This window comes from Panthera tigris, chromosome B3 (genome assembly GCF_018350195.1).
Source record: "Panthera tigris isolate Pti1 chromosome B3, P.tigris_Pti1_mat1.1, whole genome shotgun sequence".
Taxonomy (NCBI): domain Eukaryota; kingdom Metazoa; phylum Chordata; class Mammalia; order Carnivora; family Felidae; genus Panthera; species Panthera tigris.
The window spans coordinates 132,215,028-132,238,488 of record NC_056665.1 but is presented as its reverse complement, the minus strand read 5'-3'; the positions used below and the strand labels follow the sequence as shown (position 1 = coordinate 132,238,488).

The following is a 23,461-nucleotide window of genomic DNA, read 5'->3' as shown; positions in this document are numbered from 1 at the left end:
TTTTGCCCCAGGCGTGAGCTCAGATTTATGAACTATCACTCGTCCTATGCTCTGGCCGTGCTGGTCTTGCAGACAGTCCAGAGCTTCAGTGACAATGGCAAGGTTTTGGATCCAAACCCCACCACCCGGTGCAATTTGGCCATCAGCGGCCAAACCACAGCTTAGATGACCAAAGTGCTGTCCACCTAGCCCTTTCCTGCCTTGTGGCTGTGTGCCAGGGCCTCAGAGGGGGCTCTGGCTGGGTTGGCGTCTTTCTGCCGTCGCCCCATTGCTCACAGCTCTGGATCCTCTGACCCCCAGCATGGGGTAGAATGGAGGCCTTCCAGTTTTCTAGCTCTTTCCTGTCCCTTTTCCCACATCAGGTGACACTCTCCATCCCACATCTCTTTCTGGCAAACTAGAGACTACATCTCCAGGCACGGACCAGAGACCACTTGGGAATCAAAATCCGAGGCTGAACCCAGAAGCATTCCTTGTCAATAGCCCCAAACTGACCGGCCCTTGTGGCTTGTGACCGTCTGCCCCATCCCGGGAGTTCATGAATTCATCCTCTATGGGTTTCAACAGGGGAGGCTTTAGCAGAGGTGCCAGACTTCCTGGGGAAGAAAGCCTGTGGGTCCTCTAACCCCCTCCACCCGAGGGGGTTTATTTTTTGAGGAAGGGAGACAGAGAGTGAGTGGGGGAGGGGCAGAGAGCGAGGGAGACAGAATCCGAAGCAGGCTCCAGACTCAGAGCCTTCAGCACAGAGCCTGATGCGGGGCTCGAACCCATGGACCATGAGATCATGACCCGAGCCAAAGTTGGACACTTAACCGACTGAGCCACCCAGGCGCCCCCAGATATTATTTACTAGATAGATTGCCTGTGATAAAGATAACGTGGTAGAAGGTCACTTAAGATAGGAACATGCAGTTGACAGAAAAGGAAATAAATGGCTCTTAAGTGTATGGAAAGATGCTTTCCTCTCAGTGCTAATGAGAGAAATATAAACTGAAACCTGAAAGATCGTTTTTACCTGTTAGATTGGTGAAGTTCAAAATACATTTGACCCTTGAACGACACGGGTTTGAACTGTGTGGCCCACTTACTCATGGATTTTTCTCGATAAATACAGTACTGAACATGTATTGTCTCCTCCTTACGATTTTGTTAATAAAATTCTCTTTCCTCTAGCTTTCTTTACTGTTACAATACAGTACATATAACCTACAACATATGTGTTAATCAAATGTTATCAGTAAACTTCTGGTAAATGGTAGGCTATTAGTAGCCAAGTTGAAGGGGAGTCAAGAGTTACACGTGGATTTTCGACTGTGTGGGTTAAGGGGGTGTCATATCAGTGCCCCTAACCCCCTCCTTGTTCAAGCGCCCACTGTGGTTCATAGTGCTGTGTTAGCCAAGATGAGGAGAAGCAGAGACACGTTGCTAATGGCAATATAAATTGACATAGTCTCCAGGAAAAGTACATTGGTCGTATTGAGGCAGAAAATGCATATATCGGGGCGCCTGGGTGGCTCAGTCGGTCGAGCGTCCGACTTCCGCTCAGGTCATGATCTCACGGTTTGTGGGTTCAAGCCCTGCATTAGGCTCTGTGCTGACTGCTTGCTCAGAGCCTGGAGCCTGCTTCAGATTGTCTCCTTCTCTCTCTGCCCCTCCCCCGCTCACGCTTTGTCTCACTCTGTTTCTCAAAAATAAATAAAATGTAAAAAAAAAAAAAAAAATTAAAAAAAAAAAGAAAATGCATATATCGGTGGGCAAGCAAACCCATTTCTTGCCATTTATCCTACAGATGTACTCCCACTTGAACACAATAAGGCAGCTCTATAGGTATTGAGATGGAATGATCTCAAAGTATGTTAATTGAGAAATGCTAAGTATGGAGGCGTCTGGGTGGCTCAGTTAAGCATTTGACTTTGGCTCAGGTCATGACCTCACGGTTTGTGGGCTCGAGCCTCGAGTCGGGCTCTGTGCAGACAGCTCGGAGCCTGGAGCCTGCTTCGGATTCTGTGTCTCCCTCTCTCTGCAACTCCCCTACTCGCACTGTGCCTCTCCCTCTCTCTCAAAAATAAATAAACACTGAAAAAAAATGTTTTTTGAAAACTGCTAAGTACAGGAGTTTACAAAAAAATTTGATTCCCCCTCCCCCCCCCACCTTTGGTAACATTTGCTGTTTTTTGTTTTTGTTCTAATTGTTTTTGTTTTTGTTTCTGTTTTTGTTTTGCTGCTGAGGTGTGGAATTGGGTGGCTGGTGATGGGCGATAAGATTACTTACTTTTCCATGTATATGATTTTGAGCCTTTTGAATTTTGCACCATGTGCAGAAAGTACCCAAGTTTTTTGACAAAATTGAAATGAAACAAAAGGAGGCAAAAAAATCAAAGTGAAGGGGCGCCTGGGTGGCTCAGTTGGTTAAGTGTCCGACTTCAACTCAGGTTATGATCTCACGGCTCATGGATTCAAGCGCCACGTCGGGCTCTGTGCGGACAGCTCAGAGCCTGAAACCTGCTTCAGATTCTGCGTCTCCCCCCTCTCGCTGCCCTCCCCCCCCAAGATGAATAAACACTAAAAAATAAAAATAAAAAAAATTTAAAAAAATCAAAGTGAACACAACAAAATATGGACAAAGCCCCAACTCGTTTACTTTTCCTCTTGCTTAAGTAAAATTTAAAATAAAATAAAATGAGGGGCGCCTGGGTGGCTCAGTCGGTTAAGCATCCTACTTCAACTCAGGTCGTGATCTTGCCGTCTGTGTGTTCAAGTCCGGCATCGGTTCTGTGCTGACAGCCCAGAGCCTAGAGCCTGCTTGGGATTCTGTGTCCTCCTCTCTCTCTGCCCTTCCCCTCTTGTGCTCTGTCTCTGCCTCTGTCTCTCTCTCTCTCAAAAATAAAATAAAAACCATAAAAAATTTTTTTAAATAAAATAAAATGAAAGTAAGAAAGTCACCCAAGGGGAATTCTTCTTTTTTTTTTTTTTTTTTTTTGCCTTTATCATGCTTGATTTTCATATGCCTTTTTGTTTGTTAGGGCGAAGTGAAGAGCATTTTCCTCTTCCTCTTCGGGCGCTGGAAAACTAACTTGAGTTGACTCCTTACCGCGGCAAAAAGGGGCTTTCTTTGCACGATTCTAATGAGCCAAATGGTCATGTCGGTGCTTTTCCCTTGATCTGCCAGTCTTTATTTCTGAGATCTGAGTAACCCCTGAGAAGCCGTGAGCACCAAACTTAAAACCTGGATACTCGCATTCCCTGACTTCCCAGTGAGTGGGGGAGCTAGCTGGAAAGAGCCTTGGGGCCTGCTGCCCAGGGAAATAATCCGCCCCCCCCCCGCCGCCGAGCAATCAGATAGCGGTTCAGGGCCTCGGATCCGAATTGGGTATTGAGCATTTTGTGAAGTGACTCAAGTACTGCCTTCCTGCTTTGTGAGAAATTACAACTTGTGAATTTGGGGATTATACTTGCCGCGGTTGGATTTCTTTCTTTCTTCTTTTCTCACTTACAAATTGTTTAGGCAGAGGGCCCCTTTCGTGGGGCTTGTCTTCCAGCTCCATTCACCACAAGCCCTCCTTTCTAGTTCTTCCTTACCACATTGTCTCCTTTTGTGTCATGTGGGGAACTGGGCGGCCTCTTCGCCACGAAGGCCAAAAATGGAGCCTGCAGACCAGGCGCGGAGAGACCCTCCGTGAGTGCGTGCCAGGTGGGGTGTTTGAGAGATCCCCTTCGTGTTGACTTACTGTCTGTCGCCTTCAGTTAGGAGGATTCACCACAGCCACGTGGAGACACCCTCCAGGCCCCAGGAAAGAGCTGGTCTCATTGTGTACAGAGGCAATTTGGAGTTAAAGGCTAACTTCAGCCGAGGGCCATGTTTACTCTTCTATTGTGAGCTGAAGTCAACTGGTTTGTTTGAATGGGGTCCAGCTTGGCTATACATTATTCATACCTGTTAAGTCAGAGATAATATGCGTGGTCCCGACATATATGTGAACTTAACATGCTTACATTTGCTGGTAAGAGACTTGAGTTTGGCCAATATTTTTACGGAGCCTTTCCAGCAATCCTCACAGCCTCACTTAAGCAAACAAATAGTGCTATCCCTCACAAAGCAGCTAAGCCCACAATTCTGAGCGCTTTTTCAGATGCTGTTTACAATGATTGGCCCAAGGCCTATCCTAACATCATGTGCTATAGAAGCAACTCTAAATTCTTTGAAGAAGAAAGATAAATCTCAAGGCAACAGATTTCCTTCTGTTTTCCTTCAAGTGTGTGGCTCTAATTCAGTAATTAGTCACACAGAGATCATCTAATCATGAAAATGATGGCCTTTAAGGTTCATTACCTTTTCTTAAGTGACTGTTACGAGGGTCTCAGAATCTCTGGGTTCCCAGCTTTTTGGGGTCTTGCGTAAGAACTTTTGCCATGGCGTGAGATCAAAACAGAAACAAATAAACCGAACAGTTCCGGCAAGAGAAGGTTCTGATGTCCAAGCCTGAGTCACGGGTGAGGCCCTAAAAATAGCATCTACCTCAAGACAGGCAGCTATCTCCCAGAAAGGAAAGTGGGGGGGGGGGGGTGGTGGCAGTAACCAGGCTTTTGTTCTACAAGCCTGTCAGGAGTATTTACTGTATGCTCAACACTGGGCACGCAGTATGTAGGGATGAAGTGGTCGACCAGATGGACGTGACCCGCCGTGAGGAATCGACACAAGTCTAGGTGCCCTAGAGAACTGTGAGCAGGCAGCAGCGGACACATGGGTCCCCCTCACCCCTCTGTGGAAGATGATATCACACATTGGACTCCCACTTGAGGGGTGACATTGGAGGGAGCTGGGGGTACCCTGTTTTGGAGGGGCTGCGATGGTTTGCACAGATACAGTGATGTCGGTAAGACAGGTATCGTTAGGGCAGGTTGCACCAGGGCTGGGTTTGAGGAAGGTTCTGGAAGCATCGGAGCCTCTTTCTGCTTCTATGGCTTTACCTCGAGTCCCACAAAACTGATCTGAATAGTACAGAAGGCTAGACATAAAGGAGATTAACCTCAGAAAGTTAGCTCTATGGCTCTTGAATTTCTTCGCCTCGTGGGGTACCCCACAGAAAGGATGTTTTCCACTGCCTCGCCATCCCAGCATTTTCTGTTTTAAAAAATTGGCTCTTTGGCCTTGTGCTGTGGTAAAACTATTTAATTCTTGGTAAGTAAATGGAGCCTTAAAGCCTAAGCCTCTGCCCTGGGCAAGGAACCAGAGGATGTCATTGTGCGTAACTTCAAAGGCTGATAAGATGTTTAAGGTCTCCTCCCTAAAGGAGTTTCTTTCTTTTAAGGCCAGCCAGAACCATCTGTGTGCACTTCCCACCACGGTCCTCACAGGAAGCAGAAGACCGTTTCTTCCCTGCCTGTCTGTTGAGGCTCCTGGTGGCATTCTTCTGCCCCACAGAATATTTTTTATTTCTCTGTGCCCTCCAACGACCGCACTGCGCTTTGGCTCCTGGGTCTCCAGCAAGCATATGATACTAAAAGCAATACCTTTTCCGTCTGGAAGAGTCAGAGAAACAGTGGCGTGCGCGGGACCATTTCCATGGTTGCACGTTTGTATGAAGCGATCACCCAAGGACGTGGGCAGGGGGTGGATTCTTGATGTCTGAGGGCTTGTGGCCGGCACGGTGTACAAGCCGGTGAAGAATACGTGAGTTGCTGTCTCGCCGTCTCTGGTCATCCACCATGGAGAGCCTCTTGCTGACAGGTGACACAGGTGCAGTTCAGAGTCTACCGTTTGCCAAGGACGCATCTCTGTCTTTCTTCAGTTTTGTCGCTGGGCCGTGCAGAACGTGTTGGCTTCTCTCTCTCTCTCTCTCTCGCCAGCAGATGCCCCCGCAGCCTGTAAAAACAGGGGTGGAAGATTTTCAGTAAATCGTCCGGGAAATAAGGCAATACTGGCCATGCTGTTGGAAACGTTTGCTGTTCACTGCACATTCTTTGGCGCAGAATATCTTCCAGCTATAAGTTTTTTATGCATTTTGGACTTTGGAAATGGACGCCTGCGCTGTCAGGTTGAGGAGGAGAAGGCCTTGGGGTAGAAGGGATGGAGTCCTTGAAGCGATTCCTTCCCCCAGATGCGGATGGTGGAATGCGGATGCTTTGGTGACGCTTCTTTTGCGTCTTCACCGCGCAGCGCTTGGAGCTCCTCGGTGCTCCATACGGGTCTGGGGGCTGCTTAATGCAAGTGTAATTTAGGTTTCTGGTGCTTGCTTGGAGTTCCCTTGTCCTTCACCTGGCTTCCTGGCCCTCAGGATAGAGACAGAACTCTCTCTCTGGCATCCCCTCTCTGCTTTATGTTGCCGTTGTGCATAACCGTGGTCCGGGGGCATCGCGTCGTTGCCTTCCGTAGAAGGAGCAGTAGCCAGCCTGCCAGGAAAAAAAAAAAAAAAAAAAAAATGGAACGCACATGAGGACTTGGGAACCTCACAGTCTGAAGCTCCCATTTGCACATTCCAGACTGATGCCCTCAGGCAGACTGGAGATAGCTTAATACAAGCATATTTGTAACACTCCGGTTCCAACCAGATCAAAGGGCAGAGAGCCTGCCTGGGTTGCAGCCTCCAAGATGAAAACTGGACTCTGGAACTGAGTCTATGTGACTTGGCCATGCCTTGAATCTGAGAAGAAATACCAATTCTGTTATGGATATTTGAGCCATCAGATGGAGACTTTGAAGTCTCCTTGCCTATAATAAATTGGATTCAATGCCTCCCTCACCCTGCCCCCCACCTTGGACACCTAGTTTAGGATTTGGGGTTTCTTCTAAAGTGGTGCTTCTTGTTGGGGCTGTCGGGGCGGGGGGTGGGGGGGGGGCGGGGAGGAAGCGAACACACACAATCCAGTAGGTGCCGGAGGGCCGGGAGCCAGCACCTCCGCTTGGAGGCCGGATCTTCAGGGATGTGCCAGATGCTGTTGTGACTGGGGTGACTGCAGTAAAGGGGGAGCCCTGCCTTCTTTCCTCGCACAGAATATGGAGATGTTGGTGTTTTCGTTGTCGGAAACGAAACTTTCCTCAGACTTTTTTAAGATTCTGTGGACTATCAGGGGCGCCTGGGTGGCTCAGCTGGTTAAGCGTCCGACTCTTGGTTTCAGCTCAGGTTATGATCTCACGGTTCGTGAGTTCAAGCCCCGCGTCGGACTCTGTGCAGATGATGAGGAGCTTGCTTGGGATTCTCTCTCTCCCTTTCTTTCTGCCCCTCCCCTGCACGTGCACTCTCTCTCTCTCTCTTTCTCTCTCAAGATAAATAAACTTAAAAAAAATTTCAAAAAAGATTCCACGGACTATTAACATGTCAGAAGAAATTTTCTATTTATTTTGCAAATAACAGCTTTAAAAATTACCATTCGTTATCACAATTTCATAAAACAATGGACCCTTGAACAAAAAAAAACACACAAAAAAGTAAGAATTTGATTTCAGAGAAAAAGCAATCTTTTAAATATTATGCATTTAGCATGATTAAAAAAAACATAATACATTATTATGATTTTCCTCATTTTGCCTCTGGCCAGTGACAACTTTGTCACTAACCACTATGGGTCTGTGAACAGATATTTGGAAACTATGTTAGGTATTTGAAAATTGTGTCAGGTTACATAGATGATGTAATATATAGACATACATACGTATACATCTGTATATACATATGACCTGCAAGAAAAATCATAATTATTATGGTAATAACACGTTTACATTAGGCTTTTAATTAAAGAGTACTTTTACATATATTATCCCATATGATCAGTTAGTGTATGCCTTTGAAACATAAATTAGTCTTAATAGCCTGAGCTAAATAGAATTAAGAATAGAAGGGAAGTCTAGTGTTTAAATTGTTATGAATAATTTTATGAATTATTTAATTATATGAATAATTATGTTCATATATGAAACATATATGAAAGTCCATGGGGCGGGGATTAAGAGGGAGAGGGAGGAAGAGAAGGTGGGTGAGTGAAAGGGAATTTTTACTCCGAGTAGGGGTGTGTCTAGTCCCAAACTTGTATTTAAAAACAAAGATATATATATATGTATTTTTTTTAATTTAACTTTATTTTTTATTTTTTAAAATTTACATCCAAATTAGTTAGTATATAGTGAAGCAATGATTTCAGTAGCTTCCTTAATGCCCCTTCCCCATTTAACCCATCCCCCCTCCCACAACCCCTCCAGCAACCCTCAGTTTGTTCTCCATATTTATGAGTCTCTTTTGTTTTTACCCCCTCCCTGTTTTTATATTATTTTTGTTTCCCTTCCCTTATGTTCATCTGTTTTGTCTCTTAAAGTCCTCATATGAGTGAAGTCATATGAGTTTTGTCTTTCTCTGACTAATTTCACTTAGCATAATAGCCTCCAGTTCCATCCACGTAGTTGCAAATGGCAAGATTTCATTCTTTTTGATGGCCGAGTGATACCCCATTGTGTGTGTATATATATAGATAGATAGATAGATATATACCACATTTTCTTTATCCATTCATCCATCGATGGACATTTGGGCTGTTTCCATACTTTGGCTATTGTTGATAGTGCTGCTGTATTTTGACTTCTCCTCAAGTGTCTCTGTCTTGAACATCTGAATATAGGTGTTTCTGATTGTGAATGTTCTCTTTGGACAAGATAGTACAGCATTTTCCCATTGCCAGCTTCTCCTTGTTGCTGTCCTAGGATTACAGCCTCCCTCGTGTTCCCTGAAGGAGGGCACTAGCTTTAGCGTTCTGTTTGCAGGTGTTTCTTTGAAGCAGAACCTATTGCAAGACAGGTAGGCTGGTTGCTAAGTCGGCAGTCTTTTTTTGAAGACCCTCTACCAAGCCTGAGCTTCAATTAGGCATTAATTAACTAGTCAACTAAATACTTCAGACAGTGGCCACTTTACATGTATTTGCTGGGTGCTTCGTCCACGTCAGCCTTGGTGTTGCACAGGGGGGATGCTAACAGAGCTCAAGATAGAATAGCTTCTGTCTTAAGAATTAAGCTCATAGTCTATTGGGGAGACAGACAAACCAGGATACAACAAATAATTAATTACAAATAGGATTAATTCTAAATAGGAAGCAAATGGGGTGCTATTACCTATAAACTTGAGAGAAGCCATCTTGCAAACTCATCAGATAAAGAGAAAATTTTACAGTCAACAACTGACGGTTGACATTGTGTGTGTGTGTGTGTGTGTGTGTGTGTGTATGCCCATATATGAAGAAGACAAAGATTATATATTTGTATTGCCTTTATAACATAAAACATTATTTTTAAGAAAGGAAACCATTAGGGAAAAAAATCATTAACTCTTACTTTCTCATGACATCTACTTACTGAGTAATGCCTATGAAAGCCACAATTAACTAGATTACTTACAGGGAGCAGACAGCACTCCAGTTGGAAGGGTAGAGCTAGTTGGTCAACTTAACACTCGTACCTCGGACTCTTCTTTGCATGACACAGCACTAGTGGTTTGACCAGATATCTCAGATCATCCATAAACTAAAACAAAAAAAATTTTTTTTAAATCTTTTGGGGTGATGTTTACATGTCAGTTTTGTTCTTTCCCAGGAAAAAAAGCTGATAATCTATTCTGAAGAAGTCCCTGAGCTTACACTCAGAGAGCATACCCCTAGTAGAAGAGAAGAGAGTTATACGCAAAGGGTGACAAGAAAGTAGAAAAGGTCTGGGGCAGGGATAGAGGTAACAGAAGGAGAGCTCGGCTGGGGAGAGGGAGCCCAGCAAAAGATTTTTGGGGTGGCGTTCTCACTAGACCTTAAGGAGTGGACAGGCGTTAGGCTTGTGGAGGGTGGCGGTACCATGCACCTGCTAAGCCACCTTTACAGGCTCTTGGGGATACCCATTAAGCCTTTTTTTCGTATTAAAACTAACAACTCTTTGTTTCCTGAGGGCATATGTCTTGTTAGGGAGCAATAATAATATATCAGTTTCCATCGAGCTGTGTTTTATCATCGTAATGGTTACAGAGGAGGCTGCTTTTAGTTCCTGCAGTGCATTTTAATGTTTGCAAGAAACATGGAGACCGACTGAAGGCATAATGGATCCATAATGGATGAGGAACTGACGAGGGCCAGAAATGGGACACGCCACGGCTGGAACATGAAAGTGCTTCACCTGAAGTCATGTGCATTCCCTGCATTAGAAGGAGCCGATGGGCACAGTCTGGTTTCACCCAGCACCCCTAGGTGTTGTATGGGTGGAACTGCTGGTCTGCATCATCTGGTGACATCTGCCCTTGGACTCTGCCATGGCGGCCCCATGGCTGCTAATGATCACAGGTCCGGGAACGCATGAGAAGGAAGTGCTCCATCACTGCACGTGTGACCGATGGAGGTGATACGTTATGAATGCTGTAAAGGGTGTTTTCCTAAAAGAGAAAGAAAAGTTTGAGATCAAATGTGAGCGGGTTTTTTTGTGTGTTTGTTCGTTTGTTTGGCGTTCAGAGCCCAGGTAGGAAGGCCTGCTTCACACCAGACCCCTGGGAAGGGACAGGCATGGCCTTTGAGCTCAACCCTGACCAGCTTTGGAGTCTAGCCAGCTTGCTCAGTACATATTGGAGGTGGTTTTCGTAAGTGAACACAATAGATGCCAAACTAACCTTTCGCAGAAGAACTTTGTTGGTGAGAAGAAACCATTTTACTTTATGTGCTAATAGTAAATGTGTTCTAAATAAGGCCTGGCCCAACGTCTTACATTTTTTGATCACCTCCACAGCCCAGGGGTGGGACCCTAGAGCACTTAGTGAGCCCTTGTTGATCATTGACCAAAGTGCTCACGTATTTGCAGAAGTTGTTGCTAAGGAATTGCAGGCAAAAAGATGCATTTGAATCCAGGACTCCTTTTAGGATGAGGCTCCGTCTTTATAACATTAATATTTCCCCCAAATATTCTTGAATGCTTTTTTGTTCCTCATTGCTGTTGGATATTTTTGTCTTAAAATCATGTGTATGCTAGAACTGATTACCCAGTAGAATGAACTTTAGTCAATCCTAGTGTTTCTGATAAGTTAGTCTTTAGTTGGGTGTTGGGATATTTCTTTTTAAATTTGTTTTTTTAATGTTTTATTTTATTTTTGAGACAGAGAGAGACAGAGCATGAACGGGGGAGGGGCAGAGAGAGAGGGAGACACAGACTCCGAAGCAGGCTCCGGGCTCTGAGCCATCATCACAGAGCCTGACGCGGGGCCCGAACCCACGGGCTGTGAGATCGTGACCTGAGCCGAAGTCGGACGTTTAACCGACTGAGCCACCCAGGCGCCCCATGTTGGGATATTTTTTTTTTTTTGTCTTTCCCTGATTCCTGAGTTTGGAAGCCAGTGAGTTACAGTACATTTTGATTTGGTTTTAATCCATCAAAATCAAGTTAGTTATAAGTGATGGAGGAGCTCACTTTGTGGAGTCCAGGCTGCCTGGAGACATCAGCCACATGCCAAAAGCTTGCTCGTTGCCCGGCAACCTTGCCGGAGGAATAGATTTTCTGCCACTGGCTCCCTTTTTAGTCGAGGTGGAATCTATTAACACTACTATTCTAGTCTAGAGAACCAGAGCTGGGGTTTCACTGAAAAGAATGGTCAGAGTTTTTGTTTTTGTTTTTGTTTTTAATAACCAAACATCACGTTTTTGGCTTCTAAACTCCACCGTTAATTTCATTGACTTCTAAATAAAGACTGAAGAGTTTATTAATATTACTGAACATTGCTGAGGCTCAAGAGGTCAGTCCAGTGTCTGACTGGCTCCTAAGGAAGGAAGCTCAGTGTTTGATTTCTATAGAAATGATCATGCAGGGAATGGGTAGGCACTGTGAACACCCAGGTCGAATGTAGCGCAGATAAGAACGACTTCATTTGCCCCCAAACTTTTCTCAGTCCCCACCAGGTGTACTTGTGGGCCCCTGCCTTCCAAAACTTACCATCTGGCCGTGGAAGCGGTTATTTCTTCAAGTATTCGCGATCTCACTCTGATTGAAAAGTGGCTGTGTATCCCTTCCTTTTATCCTTCAATCAAAGAGTGTCTTTTCTCCTTTTGTAGCTAAATACTTCACCAGCAAGATTGATGGTTTCCATCTACCAGGGGAGTTTTCCTTACTGTCAGCTCTATTGTTTTGCTTAGGCTCTTAATGTAATAGCTTTGGGTTGTAGCAAGGGAAGATGATGGCTAAGCCCAAGGTCTGGTGGCTGGAGTTATTCACCTCTGCTGAAATGCAATTTTAATAATGGACTGTATCAGCTCCATGTGTTTTCTTGCCCCTGTGTAAAACAAAGGAAGCTCTCAGAGCATTAACCCTTTGGTGGCAGGAAAAATCAAAGTCGCCAGGAGCCACTTAATTAAATGACACTTGCATCTCAAAGAAGGCAGCTTGCAAATAGTGTGACGTTCTCTGGATAGGAGAGGAAGGGGTTGTTCCTTTTTCAGTGAGTGGGCATTAGCCACTCCATCGATCCCATTCTTTTTAAGGGCCAAACGCAGGAAGGTACAGGATTGAAAGTTGGCGGAGAAATGAGTGAACTTGATAAAACCATGACTAACTCAACAAAACAGTCTCGGAATGCATTTGTTTATTTGTTTTAATCATTCTAAACTTTACTAGTTATGATAACTCAGGTATTTGGGTTTATATTTTCCCAGGCAGTCTTGGAATATGACTGACCTAAGGGACCTTCAAAAGCATAGTTCAAATGCCCCAGTTTTACAAAAGAAGCCAGCCAGTCTCTCTCTCAGTGGTTCTGGCCAAGGTGGCAGCCATCTTCTCGGCATCATGGCCGCCCTCAGACCTCTGGTGAAGCCCAAGATCATTAAAAAGAGGAACAAGAAGTTCCTCTGGCCCCAGTGAGACCGAAACGTCAAAATTAAGCTCATTGACAATAGGGTGGGCAGAAGATTCAAGGGCCAGATGTTGATGCCCAACACCGGTTACGGGAGCAACAGGAAAACAAAGCACATGCTGCCCGGTGGCTTCCGGAAGTTCCTAGTCCACAAGGTCAAGGAGCTTGAAGTGCCGTGTGTGCAACAAATCTTACTGGGCAGAGATTGCTCCCAACGTCTCCTCCAAGCACCGCAAAACCGCTGCGGAAAGAGCAGTGCCGCTGGCCGTCAGAGGCACCCATCCTGAAGCCAGGCTGCGCAGCGAAGAGAATGAATACACAGCTTATGTGCATTTGTGTTAGTAAAACCAGAAAACTATCAAAAACCAAAAAAACCCACCCAAAGCAAAACAAAGGAAACCAGCAGGGTGTAAAAAGTGCTCAGGGATGCATAGCTATGTGGAAAATGAAGAGCAGGGGCCAATATTCTGGCCAGTTGACTCTTAAAAAAATTTTTTTTAATGTTTATTTATTTTTGAGAGAGAGACAGAGACAGAGACAGAGAGAGAGAGAGAGAGAGAGGGAGGAGAAGAGAGAAATGGAGACACAGACTCTGAAGCAGGCTCCAGGCTCTGAGCTGTCAGCACAGAGCCCAACACGGGGCTCGAACCCACAAACCGTGAGATCATGACCTGAGCTGAAGTCGGCTGCTTAAGCGACTGAGCCACCCTGGCGCCCCTGGCCAGTTGGCTCTTCACGACAGTACCACCCAAATGATGTATTTAAAATGAAATGAGTAAGGAAAAGCACCTGTTCTATCCAGCAAATATTAACGGGCGCTGACCCTGTGCGTGCGCCTAGCGGGCTAGCTGGGAACGACGAGATCTTTATTGCACAGTTACGTTTGGAGGTGGGGGAACCCCACAGTGGCCGTTGAAACCGGTAAGAAAAGTGCAGGTTGTGATAAGTACTTAGCTAAGATACAAGGAATGTTGGTGACAGGCAACCAAGTCCACAGTACTGAAGGTTTAACTTTGTTAAAGTGCTTAACTCTTTAGGAACACCTGCATTCTTACCACTGACGGAAAATACATTGGATAAAACTGGAAACCCCCGGAGGTGCTCATTGTCACATGTCATGTCGTATCTCGACGGAAAGACCTCTCTGGCCAGGTAGTGAGCTTCCCATGACAGGATGCACATACCCAAATCTAGACTGGTGGCTACCTTAGGGCTCCTCCAATCATAGATACTGATGCAGCCGTGTCACTCGTTCGTTCATTCATTCATTCGATCCCTTCACGTTGCCGATACTTATTAGACATTTCCAACTTCCTGTTGAGCATTTCTGCTCAACAAAAATATTTTCAAGACCCACAAAGACACACTTATATCAAGGCCGATTCCATACAAATTTCTGTTAGCAGCGGTCTTGGGACATTTTCTCCTCACAGATAGGATTTTTTTTTTAACTTAAAAAAAAAAAAAAGCTTATATATTTATTTACTTAGAGAGAAAGAGGGGCAGAGAGAGAGAGAGAGAGAGAGAGAGGAAGAGGGAGAATCCCAAACAGGCTCTGTGCGGTCAGAGAAGAGCCCGACACGGGGCTCGAACCCATAAACCATGAGATCATGACCGGAACTGACGCTTAACTGACTGAGCCACCCAGGCGCCCCACACATTTGATTTTTCAAGTCAGAGAGCTCATTCTTTTTCTTTCTGACTGGCTGCTTTCCTGCCCAGGCCAACTTTATATATAAGACTTTTGTTTTTCCACACGCAGGAACCGTGAAACCCTAGTGTGAGGCTTTGCTTTGTGTTTGGGTCTATGGTAAACAGGTCTTTTCGAGGGCTGTGGTAAAAACTAACTTTCTTGACCAAGGGAAGCATCTGTTTTTAAACTCTTGATCTTATCACAGGCCACATGGTCACTTGTTGCTGGCTTTGCCGCTCTCCCTGTATTCCCTCAGAAATATCCTGGATCCCGAAATCTGCTGCAAATCTACTACGGATGGATTTTGCGTTTCCTTTCACTCCTGTGCTACCCACACCACTTGGAAGAAATCAAGTGTTTACCCTGCTGTTCTTTTTATTTTCTTTGTTCTCCAGAGACATTGTGATGTCTGGAGCTCAGGTTTCATGGACAAGTAGAAACAGCCAGGGGCACTGTTTTTGTAATTGCATATTAAATTCATTTCCTTAAAAATTTGTCTTGAGAAGCATTTTCTTCGGACTTTCCTCCCATTTTGGTGTGTTTCTTTTTCTTTTGCCATAGGATCTATTTTGGTTTTGCCTAAGAAGACAGTCACCGTGGGCTACCCCTAACACACCTCTCTCTGTCACCCCTAAAGTGTCCCCTGTGATGCTTTCTAGACATGGAAGTTTGCTCCGTGCTAAGCAGTCTGGAGGATTTGACTCAGTAAATACCTCCCCTTACCCTTAGGGTCAGATAATGCCATTAGTCCCATTTGACTGATGCGGAAATAGGCCGAGAAGGTTTAATCAGTTTTTAAGCCAAAGTCACACAGTGTGTGTGAGTGGAGAGCAAGACTGAAGTTGTATTTATATAACTTAAAAATCTTTCTCCTGCTATAGATGCTAGCTATAATGCCCCCTTTATTTCTCCATTCTAGGCACCCCCCCCTTCCTTTTGAACTGTGAGAGAGTCCTTAAAATTAGAAGGGGGAGGGGCGCCTGGATGGCTCAGTTGCTTAAGCGTCAGACTCTTCATTTCAGCTCAGGTCATGATCTCACAGTTAGTGAGGTCAAGCCCCGAGCTGGGTGCTGCGCTGACAGCGCGGAGCCTGCTTGGGATTCTGTCTGTCTCTCTTTTCCCCCACCCCTGCTCGCATGCACACTCTGTCTCAAATAAATAAATAAACATTTAAAGAAAAGTAAGAAGGGGGAGGTGATTTATATATCATTTTCATTAGACCCGTATTTTCTATGTGCGTTTTCCAGAATGCTAGCCTGCAAGATGTTTCTAAAAAACAAACCAGAGTCTTGCTTTAAATTAGTTTGGTCAGAACTGTGCATTACATCACCTTCTAGGAGATTCTGAATTCACCTTTGCATATTAAGAGGTCTGAGATGTCCTTCAGCAAAAAAGTATTTTTATTTAAAAATTTAAAAATTTTAGGTGCACCTGGGCGGCTCAGTTAGTTAAGCATCTGACTTAGGCTCAGGTTACGATCTCGTGGTTCGTGGGGATGAGCCCCGCATCAGGCTCTGTGCTGACAGCTCAGAGCCTGGAGCCTGCTTCTGATTCCGTGTCTGCCTCTCTCTCTCTGCCCCTTCCCTGTTCACGTTCTGTCTCTCAATAATAAGTAAACGTTATAAAAAGAAAAAAAAAGCACAATTTGGAAGTCTTCAGTGAAAAGACAAATAACGAACTTGGTGCATTCCACTATACAAGTGAAGTTTTGGAAAAAGAAGTAGAAGAAAAGAAAACAGAATGCTCTTGGGTCCCCTAAAGATCACAGCCTCCTGCTTCACCCCATTCCACTTTAAAACTTTTATTTTTACCCACATTCCACCAAGGCAAGAAATGGGAGTCTCCTGCTCTGTATCTCCTACCCTGAGACTTGTATTTTTTTTTTTAATGTTTATTTATTTTTGAGAGAGATGGAGCACGAGCAGGGAAGGGGCAGAGAGAGAGAGACACAGAATCCAAAGCAGGCTCCAGGCTCCAAGCCGTCAGCATAGAGCCCGATGTGGGGCTCGAACTCACAAACTGAGATCATGACCTGAGTCGAAGTCGGACGCTTAACCGACTTAGCCACCCAGGTGCCCCCTGAGACTTGTTTTTGTTTTTTGTTTTTGTTTTTGTTTTTGCCTGAGACACGGCTAGGTTAAGCCCCTTGAGGGGGAGGATCTGGGCTGTAGAATCTTTATGATCCAGCAGTGGCTTAGTAACTACGTAGAAAAATACAGAAATGACCTGCATTTGGAATAAAGAACAAATACAATATATGGATCTGTGTTTCTGAGTTGACTCTAGCCACGTGAATTACCCACTCTTTGAGTGACAGTGAGGAATTTGAGAAGCTGCAGTAACTCATTTATATCACTAGGGTTCCATTTGGAAAATGATACCTCCTGGTGTCTAATTTAATTAGTAATTGTGTTTTCAGTTCCAATTGAAAGCCTCCGAAGAAAGGATGGTAATACACTGTGGTATTTGGTATTATTATTGTTATCTAATTATATTTACTAGTGTGACAGTTTTAGATTAAGACGCTTTTCAAGAAGGTACTTGTCACTGTTATCTAACTGGTTTTTCTCTTGTTCTTCCCCCACCTCCTCTGTAGTCCAATGTCCCGTATTCAGTGTGAGCCCTCTTTTACAGACCTATAAATGGATACACACAGTTGTGATGTTATTTTTGTTTGTTTCTTTTTTAACATATGGCCTGAGGTTCTACGGCAAGTCCATCGTGGATCCAGAGTTTGAGTCTCAAGTCTCTGAGATGCCACCTACGCCCTGAAAGAGGCAAGGTGGTCCCACCTTGGGGATGGCCCCAAGGGCGGATGGCCCCCCAGGAAGTTGGAAAATGTGGGGTCTGCTTTGGCTCTGCCATTTACTTGTTGGATGGCTTTGGACAGGTCATTCATTTAGTCATCCAGCATTTTATGGAGTGTCTCCCCGGTGTTCTGTGCTCGCCCAGATGCTAGGACTACACAGATGAGTAGGACAGTGCCTCGTTCTTCAGCAACTTCCTGTGTAGAGTGTGGACTCAGCCACATAAACCAACGTGCTCAGGAAGATGCCGTGGTGCTTTGTGAAAGTGTGTGCAGGGGGAGCAGGGGCCCAGAGCAGGGAGGAACAAAATGGTCTGTGGCGCTGCAGAGAGGCTTCATGGCAGCAGCGATTGGGGGTTGAGTTTTGGGGGGAAAAAAATATCATCGGGGGATTAGGTCGTGATAGCGTGTGGACTCTAGGCTTCTGTATAATTTCCTGGTCGTGGGAGCCAGTGAAGAGTTTTAAATAGGAAACAGCATGGTCATTTTTGCATTTTAGAGAGATACGTGTGGAGGATGAATTTACTAAATCTCTGTGAGCCTCGCTTTTGTCATCTGTAGGACGGACCCACTCGTCTTGCCTCATGGGTTCTTTTGGGTTGCGTGTCTCTCTTTGAAATGCAGCAAGAATGGCTAACGGTTGCTCACTGCTTTCTCAGCACGCAACCCTCAGAGCAACCCCGTGAAGGTCAGTCTGTTACTTGTGCGTTTTAGACGTGGGGACGGTCACAGAGGTGAAATACCCGGCCCAAGGACCCCCAGCGAGTACTAGAGGTACAGTCAGGATTTGGACTCAAGTCTGCCAGATCCTGGAGCCCCGATTTCCCTTAGCCACCACGCAATGCCGTTAAGGGGCTTTTCCCCACTGAAACATCTTCTCTGGTGGCTGTCTTTTGCCTCTGGCGACCTGAGCAAAGAGTTGATGTCTTGGAAAGATTCAAGGTCAGCACCAAACCTCTGGCGACCTGAGCAAAGAGTTGATGTCTTGGAAAGATTCAAGGTCAGCACCAAACCAAATGTGCCATTATTTACAACTCTTTAATCTTTGTCTTTAATCGTGCGGTCCTTTCTCATTAAATGGAACCAAATTCGCGGAGTAGGTTGTGGGACTTGAATTCTTTTGCACTAACTGGGTGTTACAATCAATGTGTGTTTCTGTGGACATAGACATAAATCTTCCTGCCAGGGTTAACAGAAAATCAATCATGTCTCTGACTCCCTCTTTTGGGGAGTTCTTTGGAAGATCCATATTATGAGTAGGTGAAAGTAAAATTGAAGAGGGTGTAATGAGTAAGGTAAAGTCCTTGGCCGGAGTAGGCTTGTCAAGAGAAGTTGCCGCAGGACCCAGCAGACAACGGGAAGGAGGCAGGCTTGGCGAAGCCAGCAAACTCTGCTTGTTGAAAAGAGAGTCTGGAAAATATTCTACAAGTTCACACGCTGGCAAATGCCATCCGAGGACAAGTTAATAGCACCTCTTTGGTAAAAAGTTTATTCACCCTGTTTTCTCTGTAGTGGGTCGCTGTAGGGTGAAAAAAGGCCGCATTATCTGCTTAACCATGAACGAGCGCCTTTAAGGATTGCTGCTTGAAGATGCAGGAGGTTCAAGAAGAATAATTAAAATAAAATGCTGTTCCATGTCCTGACCTGTGTTCAATGTGCCAAAAAAAAAAAAAAAAAAAGCCCTCAAAAATGCCAGGGTTCCACATTTTGTGGTTTGGGAGGGATGTTGTGATCAGCCTTCAGCTGCTCATAAAAAAATAAATACTGCTGTGTTCTTATTTGGACCGTTTCTCGAGGATCTTTTAGAGTTGATTTGCAGCTGAAATTTCACCTCAGCTAAAAAAAAAAAAGAAAGAAAAAGAAAAGAAGAAGAGGAAGACGACGACGAAAGCCACGCAAAGCTGTGCCTTACTTAAAACATTAGGCATGTCATGCCAGAGTAAAATAATGGAATCAGAAAGAGAAAATGCTCCATTGAGATAAAACAGCTGTCTCTTACACTCACCACTTAAGTATAATTCATCTGCTGTTTGTAGGTTATGCTTTAATGGGAAGGAATATTAAGGGAATGAGAAAGGATTTCTTTATTAAATGGAAGCTCATTGCAAAAAAATATATACCCCCAACTGAAACAGCTGTTTTAGAAGAGCGGCTTCTGGAATGTGAGTGAAAGTATATCCCCCGAGATCCTGCCGCCCGGCATGTGGGAGTAAATAGATGTGCAGAGCCAGGGATAGAACAGACCTCGTGGCATCCGTGTGATGCCCTGCTCACTGGTTCTCAAACTTGGATGTACTCCGGAGTTGCCCTCCCCTGCTCCCCCTGCCCCCCACCCAGGGAATTTGACCAAAAAAAAAAAAAATGTGATACCTGGTTCCACACCTAGAGATTCTGATTTAATTGCCCCGGGGTGTGGCCTGGGCATAGGGAGTTTCAAAAGCTCCCCCAAAGACTCAGGTACAGCAAAGTTGGAGGCCCACTGGCCTAGCTGGTGACAAATTTTCTTCTGTTCTTTGCAGCTGGGACAGTTTGCTGTGGGAACTTAGATTTGGAAGCCTCAGTCCTGAGTGGGGAGCAGAAACCTTCAAAGCCAGACTCAGGGAGCCAGACTTGACTAAGTCTTCAGTTTGATAGATTCCTCTCTTTAAGGACTAAAAAGCAGAATTCCAGTGTTCTTTTGAAAAATGAGCCCTGAGATTTTTTTTCCATCACAGAGAAAGTGTTAAGTATGTTCTCTCTGAACTTCATAGCAGGAAAAAAGAGGAAAGAAAATGAGTGTATCCAGATTCAGGCAAAGTTCCAAGTAGCGTGATGGGGAGATAGGTGGAGAGGTATTGTTGACCAAAGTATCTTGGGGAATTGAGTCTTGACCCTAATTTGCTGCTGTTGAAAAAAAAAAAAAGGAAGGAAGGAAGAAAAAGAAAGAAATAGAACTATGTTCTTGATTATAGGTCAGATGATCAGAACCACTCAAGTGGGAGGTTTTCTTTCTGGTTTGGGACTTCTAGGGACTTGGAGACAATATGCTGTAACATAACTAAGAAGAAACGTGGTTTTTAGTTAGTACTTTGCTAACGACAAGCTTTGACCTTCAATAATTCACTTAACTTTTATGAGCCTGATTTTCGAAAATAGGAGTAATACTGTCCCATCGGTCTTCTACTCCAAAATAAGATGCACTTTGCTAAAGGATATTTAATTCCCTCCAGGTAGCTCCCTCCCAAGCCAATATATTAGCAGGGAATGACTGAGAACGGGAGTCTTTAAATTTTTTTTTTAACATTTATTTATTTTTGAGAGAGAAAGAGAGACACACATAGAGCCCGAGTGGAGGAGGGGCAGAGACAGAGGAAGACACAGAATCCGAGGCAGGCTCCAGGCTCTGAGCTGTCAGCACAGAGCCCAACGCGGGGCTCGAACCCACAAGCCATGAGATCATGACCTGAGCCGAAGTTGGGCACTTAACCGACTGAGCCACCCAGGCGCCCCGAGAATGGGAGTCTTTACTTCACCAACCGGAAAGAAAGTTGGGAAGTCACAATGTGGGGTGGGGTAGGGGGTCTCCAGGTGGATCCAAGAGACAAAAAGGGGGCTGTAGTGGTGCTCATTAAACGGCATGTGCCCTCAAATCTGGGGGTGCTGTTAAAATACAGATTCTGATTCAACAGGTGCAGGGAGGGGCTGTGTCTCTCACAAATGGCATTTCCAGGGGATGCTGATGGCCGTGAGCCCCGGGTCACACTTTGAGAGGCATGGCAGTTCAGAGCAGCTCTGTGCTGGGGTGAATGCTTTTCTTAGAGCCGCTGGAAGAGACTAAATCGTGGCCCGTGAAGACTGGTGTTGTGTGGCTGCTGTCCAAGCCACAGATAAATGAAGCACAGACATGAGAATAATTGTGTGTCTTCAAGATCATGTGGCCCGAAGCACCATGGTGTGATCAATGCCTGTTTATGTTCTGGATTGCCCTTTTTGTAGATATTAATTTTTATATACTTTCCATTCTCTATATGACCTTAAGGGGAGCCTGAGTATAAAAATTTAGTTTTTTTTTTCCAGTTTACCCCCATTTTTATTGAATTCTGGCATATCAGCCTCCTATCTTTCTCTGTGATTCAATCTAATAGAGCTCTTGAGTCTTTGTTACCCACAGTGCAGCATGTTATCTGGTGCCCGCAACGGTGATTTAAAAAAAAAAAAAAATTCTGTAGGTAAGGGCCAGAATTATCTAAAATAATCATCCGGTTTACCTCATCCTCCTTGGGTTGTCACTGGAAATGGTGGGGTACCATCAGCCTTCCAACCTTGTTATAAAGAAGATCCCCTAATTACGTATTTTTTGCCCAACTGATAGACTTGCGTTTTGCCGCTGTAAATCAGTGGCTGTGTTGTCTTTTCCCGATCGCTTCCTAATGTTCTTACGCGTTATCTAGGTTTGTAAAGTTTAAGAATAGATGTAGCTTTATGTGTTCTAATTTGAATCGTGGAGTTTGGAAAGGGAAGAGGGTTTAAAAAAAAATATGGTTGTGACATGTTTATTATCAACATGTGAAAACGGAACCGATGATTATGTTGGTGGTAGGTATATATTGTACCTTGTCAACAGAAAGCTTTTATGTTTGCATATTTAACAGGGTATTTTCTTTCTTTAAAAAAAAAAATTAGAACTGATGATGTCTCTTGGAAGGCTTCAACACATTCTGGTTTAAAATAGTCCTCTATAACTAGGCTTCTTCTTGAAGTTTCCATGGCTTTCTCTCAGAACTGCAGACCTTTTGAAATTTCGCTGATTTTCACCCACTGCAGCCAGTTCCTTATTCTCTAAGCCCATGGTTCTTGAACATCAGAGTCACCTGAAAGGTTTCTTCCTTTTTTTTTTTTTTCTCAAAAAATTTTTTTAATGTTTATTTATTTTTAAGAGAGAGAGGGAGGGAGGGATAGAGAGAGACAAAGCGTGAGCAGGGAGGGGCAGAGACAGAGGGAGACACAGAATCTGAAGCAGGCTCCAGGCTCTGAGCTGTCAGCACCTGCATTTTTAACAAGGTCCTGCATTTGAGAAGCCCTGCATTAAGTAACTTGCAGATTACTTGCAACACTGTAAATGCTCTGATGGTCGTATTGAGCTTTCACAAGCACTGAGGCAAGGGGAAAGAGACAGTCATAAAGAAATGAGAACTCTTTGGTACTTGGTAATACCTACAGCATCTTCTCTGGCAAGCTGAGGTCAACCTGACCATGGTTGAACTTGCTTAGACGAGTTCAATTCTGTACCATTCCAGAATATAATTTTTAATTATTCCGTTAATTCTAGAGAAAATGACAGGAGTATTTATTTAGAACCACTTACCTAAAAAGCATCATAATATTACAAATTGCTTATCATAATAAAGCAAGCTCAAATAATCAGATTCATTCATTGTATACTCTGCCAACAAATTTTGGAAATACCAAGAGATTGGAGTAAACAGATGAGCCTGTAGATCTGGGAGATTTGTTTGGGGCCAGTCCACTGCAAGTTCTCTGTCTTTCTCTCTTCCTTCCCCCTTTCCTTCTTTCCTTCCTCCCTCCCTCCCTTCCTTCCCTCCTTCTTTTAAGACTTTTTAAGTAATCTTTACACCCAGCGTGGGGCTCGAGCTTACAACACTGAGATCAAGAGTCCCATGCTCCACTGACTGAGCTGGCCAGGTGCCCCTCTTTTCCACCTTTCTCGACAGCCACGGGACGATACAGTAAAACCTGAAGTTCATAATGATAATCCTGAGGCATTGTCTAATCCAGTGGAAAGTAAACAGCAACAAGCAAATATTTTCTGGAATATCTACACTATTCAGTTTTTCAGAACCAAAAGAGCTCCCTTCCTGGATAAAAGAAGAGTCTAATGTATTTTTTTCTTTTAAATCGATTAAATGGCAAACATTTGGAATTCTTAGGTGTTACTTCCTTAAAGGAGGAAAGTAGTATCTGACATTGGCAAATATATTTTTTGCCCCAGTTTTCAGTAATTATAAGTGAAAAGAAGACGACCAAGGTCAGAGAGCGGCAGTAGGGAAAGACAATAAAAGCATCTAGATGGCACAATTGTGTAAAAATATTTTGTATTCCTCTTAATAGTAAGCAGTGCCA

The 23,461-nt window shown here is 44.4% G+C and overlaps 1 protein-coding gene and 1 pseudogene across 2 annotated transcripts in view; both read left to right on the top strand.

Moving 5' to 3' along the window:
* FOXN3 (forkhead box N3) overlaps positions 1 to 23,461 on the top strand; it is a 392,452-nt gene that overhangs the window by 55,895 nt on the left and 313,096 nt on the right. The gene's annotated exons all lie outside the window — the stretch shown is intronic.
* On the top strand, positions 12,568 to 13,218 carry LOC102953182 (annotated as a pseudogene).